The sequence below is a fragment of the Photinus pyralis genome, unplaced genomic scaffold (genome assembly GCF_008802855.1).
Source record: "Photinus pyralis isolate 1611_PpyrPB1 unplaced genomic scaffold, Ppyr1.3 Ppyr1.4_LG1, whole genome shotgun sequence".
NCBI lineage: Eukaryota > Metazoa > Arthropoda > Insecta > Coleoptera > Lampyridae > Photinus > Photinus pyralis.
In genome coordinates this window covers 67,701,565-67,707,564 of record NW_022170249.1, presented here as the reverse complement: position 1 = coordinate 67,707,564, position 6,000 = coordinate 67,701,565, and positions in this window count along the sequence as shown.

The window sequence follows — 6,000 nt, the reverse complement described above, 5'->3', positions numbered from 1 at the left end:
ATCGAGCGCGGAAATATAAATTGCGAAGTGTGTGTGATATAAATAATCGATATAAATTGTACGGTTTTTATAGTGTTTTAGTTTTGTTTAATAAATATTGATATAAATCGAACCCGAATTTATAAATCACGTTACAATAGGTTGCAATGACAATATGTATAGACATGTGTTATTGTGTTAGTTACATTTTTACCAGCAGTTTTGTCTGTTCGTAAAAAACCTTCATGGGCCGTGCATAAATAAAACGAATACGCTAGGTAACTGTACAATTATTTTTTAAAAAGATAAGAACTTTTTTTAAATAAGTAAATTAATAACCTATTAATTATAAAAATGTCTAAATCAAAGTTGATCAGTAAAATTGATTAAAACAAATAACAGGAAATAATAATAAGGTGTAATTAACTAACAATCTATTGGGAAATGTTCGCAAACATTGCGAATTTTCTCCACTAATTACCTTAGAATCAAGTAATTTACAGAAGATCTCATTATAGACAAATGGAGTAAAAGGAACAGGTATTTGTGTAGCTTTATTCGAATATTGACTACACCTTTTCAATAAACTTGTTTACATAATTAGTCCTTGATCATTATACCTGGTCTATTGTGTTTAACAATAAATGAAGAAAATATGCAAAACTGAAAAGGATAGAAATATACCGTTTTCACACTCCACGAATATACGTAGAAATGTGTATTGTTGGTGGTCTAACCAATTGCAATAACATTGAAATGCAAATTGACTACAGAGGAGCCTTAACTTTACGCATCGTTACATTCCCGTTCTCTGGCTGATGAGGGTCAGGAAACCCTGAGCAGCCCGCCTCCGATCTCGAGGTGTCGGAGGAATGAAACACGTTGGAAAGTATGAAAGCTAAATCTGGTGAAAATATAGTGACAGTCTATAACCAATTTTTATTAGATAGTTCTAAAAAAATATATTTGCCCCTTTGTGGACACAGTTAATGTCAAAATGTAAATCGGCAAAAAACAGGGTAAGCAACGTTATTGTCGAGAACTACTTCGGCCGTTTAAAGCATTTAACTTTGGAGGGCAGCAAAAATTTGAAATGTTCAAGATTTATCAGGTAACATAAAATTGAGGTAGAGTTGGTTTGTAAAGACCTATAGGTACGCCTTGACGTCAATAAGTCGTCACTCACATATCGAACATCCTCAGAATCCACGCTGCAGGATGACCTTGAAGAGAAATTATCTCAAGAATTGTGGAAGGAGTATGTATAAACATTGAACAGTAATATTCCCACCCCAACTGACACCAAATGGAGACCAGTAAATGATCTTAATTTTTTAAATAATGCTTTGCTAAATGATTCATCATGTTAGAAACCTGTCTTAGGTCGCATAAAAAATAGCTTAGCCATAGATCGTAATCATTCACTTGCTTGTCCTGTGTCGGAGCTTTGTATGGAAGGCTTTGTTAAACCCAAGAGAATTATTGTGTATAGTTACTTATTACAAAAAATAAAAACCGAGAAAAATACAAAATAATGTCTGTTAAAATAATGTCGCTACGCACACATTTTGTGGAAATATTTCCACCTTTAATGCTGTCGATGCTAATTTCATAAATATATATCCGATAAATGAAAATAATTTTCATTACACTTTGATTGTAGTCAGACCCTAAACAAATGAATTTATTTATTTGAATTTTCTTGATTGAAGAAATACACAATCCAAGAAAAAAAAACAATATTTTCAAAAATGTCTTAATTTGATAGGATAGGTACAGTTAATCGAATATATTGTGAAAAATAAAGTACCCCACCCCTACTAAGGAAAGCGCAAATTTATATGAACTGGAAATCAAGGAGGTCAGGGCCTTAGCCAGAGGGGGGGTAAGAGCAGTTAGATTTGGTAGTAATTCGTACAATTTCGGAAATTACAATATTACATTTTTTTGGCCAATGTGTGACATTACATGAATTCTTTCACCACGCTAAAGTGGCAAATTTATATACGGGGAAAGTCATCGTTAGACTTTTGGAGCAGCGGTGGTCAGCTCAGGACACCTGGCAGTTGTCAAAGTAATAATTTCTAACTACAATGAAATAATTCGAACCTGATAACCCACGTGAAAAGTTCAGTGGTGAAGACGTAGCAAAAAGTGCAGGGTTGTTAAGTGTAATGAAAAAATTGAACTTTCGTTTTGCTATGGTTCTGGCAAATACAATACTTTTATTTATTGGAACCGGCAGATGCTGCACTACAGAGCCGCAGTATTTTATTACATTAAGCGATCGCAATAACTAAACGTGTTACAGGCGTTACAGCCCAATTATAGCAATTAAGAAACGGCGAAAATTTTAATATAACTATGAATGAAGCAGAAAACCTACTCCCCTCTTCTCCAATTGACGAGGCTGGATGCAGAACCCGAAAAATACCTAAACGTTTTGAAGGATTTATTGCAATCTTATCTACCGGCAGTTCACTAGATAACACTACTGCAAACACCTGCAAAATGCACTTCACCTTCACTTAGGGCCCTGTTTAAACTTTATCTGTTTTCAGGCATTGATCTACCGTCCAAAGAAGAATTAATGGTAGTAAAGCAGTATCTACAAGGAAAGTCCGGAGAGGTTTTCAAAATTTTATATGCTCAAAGGGAGGCGTTTAAAAAAACGTATGAGCTATATGCAACTGTTGGAGTGTTTGGCTGTTCCACTGCTGTTAATGAATCTACATTTTCAACAGTGACTCGAATCAATAGACCACAAAGATATTCGATGTCGCACCTAAGAATGGCTGATTTGGTCTTTTTAGCCTTTGAAAAAAAAACCGAAACCTTAGACTTTGAAGTTTCTTCAAAAATTTAATAAAAGAAGAGAAAGAAAACTTCAATTATTTGAAATTGAGATAAGACAGTATTTTTGGTTGAAAGATGGAGTTGAATATATAGTTTCTTTTCTATTATTAAACGAGTAAGGTTTATTGGGTTGTTTCTGTGCTAGCCCAGGTTGTGGGCCCATAAATGATATATACATATATTCTTATCATTTTTATCAATGCGTCGTGCGAGAAGTACACAAACGCAGTACTCCCACTTTTATGACAGAAATCTGCGTTATGAATCCCTAGGAACCAAGATCTCAATGATCATTAGGGCTGTGCATTCATTTCCTGCCAAGCCACTGAATCTAAATTTGAAACACGTTCTTAGGTCATAGGGGTAAGATGAACACTGAAAAGCTCTTGAAAATGTGCTTATTTTTTTATTTATTAAATGAATTAAACGTTATGCTACCAAATTATGCGAACTATATTTTCAAGAAAAAGGAGATACCACAGCAAATAATTATGTCGCCCGCCCGCTCTGTAAATTTATTTGCCCGCTCTTAGTAAGAAATAAATAAATAATATTTTATTGTGCTCATGTAATTACACTTGTCATACACTAAATAATACCGGCAAATAAAAAAAATAAAATATACAAATACAAAAATATCACAGATTACTTTTACAATAAATAACATAATTTTCAAATGTATAAAAAGCGTTCATGACTAGCAGGTTTTTTATATAAGACTTAAATCAGACTGGCTATGGCCCTCAAGGAGGTTCTGCATATGAAGCACTTGGGGGAAGAAGGTACATAAGCCACATTTTTACAAAAATGAAGAAATAGTCACTGAAAGTTACACCAAGATAGGCATAAGTCACAATATAAACGTTGTTCAAAAATAGCAAGAGATGGCGACACCGTGGTGTAATGTTTTTGTTCTCCATACATGGTTTAGTATGATTTTGTAGTCAACAAAGTCAAGCCACGCAAAATTCAAGATGGCGGGGAGACGTGAAGTGTCATGTAAGAGAAAAGGGTCTGACGAAAGTCAATCAAGTAGCAGTGAAAGTGATCCATATATGGATTCAGACGATAGTGTTTGTGACAAAGATTATGCTGCGACAGATACTGATTCTAGTCTTTCAGACAAAGGAATATCGGTAAGTAATAGTTATTTACATTATTAGTGCGGGAACAGTTATTTTGAAGATGAGCGCGAAGTTTGGCGGCGCGAGTGCGCAACGCGCACGAGCGACGCATCTCGCGCGAATCAAGCAAATACTGTTCACGCACGTAACATGTATTCTATTTTTTGCACGGATTAGTTAAATCGAATTTAGATATATAAATTCAAATCCTTTTCGCGAGATTTTTGCGACATTATAATTCTATTGAATAAATCAAGTCCTCTATGCCGATAAAGTAGAAATTTAGAAATTTAAAATGTCAATTTATTGTTAAAAACTTCTGGTTTAAGCTTATTTTTGCCCGTGTACTACAGGGAATGATGTAAAGTGTATTTATATTTTCTTTTTTACTCTTCCATCATGCTACTTATTAGTTTATGATCCGCACTAAATAGATATTTTCGTTGAATTTTTAGGCACTAGTGCGCGAAAGTAGATAGTCAATTGTAAAATTGACGTTCCCGACGTTCGTGTTTGATTGGGAAAACGCGATTTAGAACGAAGGAGTGCAAAAAAAATATTGTGACATATGCCCTTCTTGTTGTATAGCTTAGCGGCATGTGTCATTATATTCGATTGAATAAGAACAAAAATATTAATATGATTTTTAGACGTTTTTGGTGCAATATGTCAATTTAAATGATGTAGAAACTGCACGCTCACCATCAAAATGTCACATACATAAGTTCAGCTTTGATTATTCAGTATTGTTTGATAATTTCCGTTGTGGTTTATGCCATTTTTTTAGTGAAAAATTGCCTTTCTTTCCATTTCCAGAACAAAATTTCAATTTTCGTTAATAATTTCACAGATTTCTCAAGGCAGTTCGCAAGGTGATAATAAATCAAGAGGTAGTTTACAAACGCCTGAGAAAGCAACTCCATATCTCCCTGGCGAAAAAGTAACATTGAGTGTAGAAAAAAACAAAAAGCTAAAATCAAAAGGAATTTAGGGCAGAGCAGTCGAGGGAAAAGTGTATAAGATAAGATCGGTTCACCTTGTAGATGCAAAAACAAGTGCAGAGAGCTATTGCATGGAACGGAAAGTCATATTTTTAATGCTTTTTGGAATTTAGGCGACTATAAAACAAAGACAAAGAGACAAGACTCGTCTCGAAAAGTAACTTACCAATATTTTGTTAAACTGAACGGGGTAGATATACAGCTATGCAAACAGGAGTTCTTATCAGTCCACGGATTGCAAAAATGTTCTAAACGAATTCGCCTTCTCTGCTCTCAGATAGCAGATGGAAGAACTGTTCCAAAGAATGATGAACAGGGAAAACACTATAACCGACCCAATAGAACACTCCTGGAGCATATACAGTCAGTTCATGACCATATCAAGGCTTTTTCAAAATATGTCAGTCATTATAGTCGGAAGAAGAATCAGAACAGAGTATACCTGGATCACGACATTTCAATATCTGGACTCTATAAGGATTTCTATCTGGACTGGTGTAAACAGAAGAACATTTTGCCTGTTAAAGAGGACAGATACCGAAGAATATTTTGTAACGAGTATAACATTGGCTTTAAATTACCAAAAAGTGACACGTGCCACACATGCGAAAGTTGATTATCTTGAAATATGCCAAATGTGGCTTATGTACCTTGTTGCTCCGACCGCTTCATATTTACCACCTTCAACCCTCCCTTACCTCACAAATGGATATGGTCGCGCTTTAGTAGTTCATCTTGATAAGTAGCATATCATGTGCTAATGTATTTATTATTGTTTACATCAAGCTAATGTCAAATTATTAAGTTCGATAATGATATCTGTAAGTTCAAGTTTATCTGGTAAAATATTAATTGTGTTTGTTTAATGTGCACATTATATTTATTTTTATTGGTATTACATTTCGTAAAGTATGGTAAGTGTGTTTGGATAATTAAACAAATGCAAGTTGATTTTTTTAATCTATTTTATGTCAAGTACATTTGAAATGCTTGTCAAGGAGCAATTAGCTACTTACAACATAGTGTTACGATATCAAAAA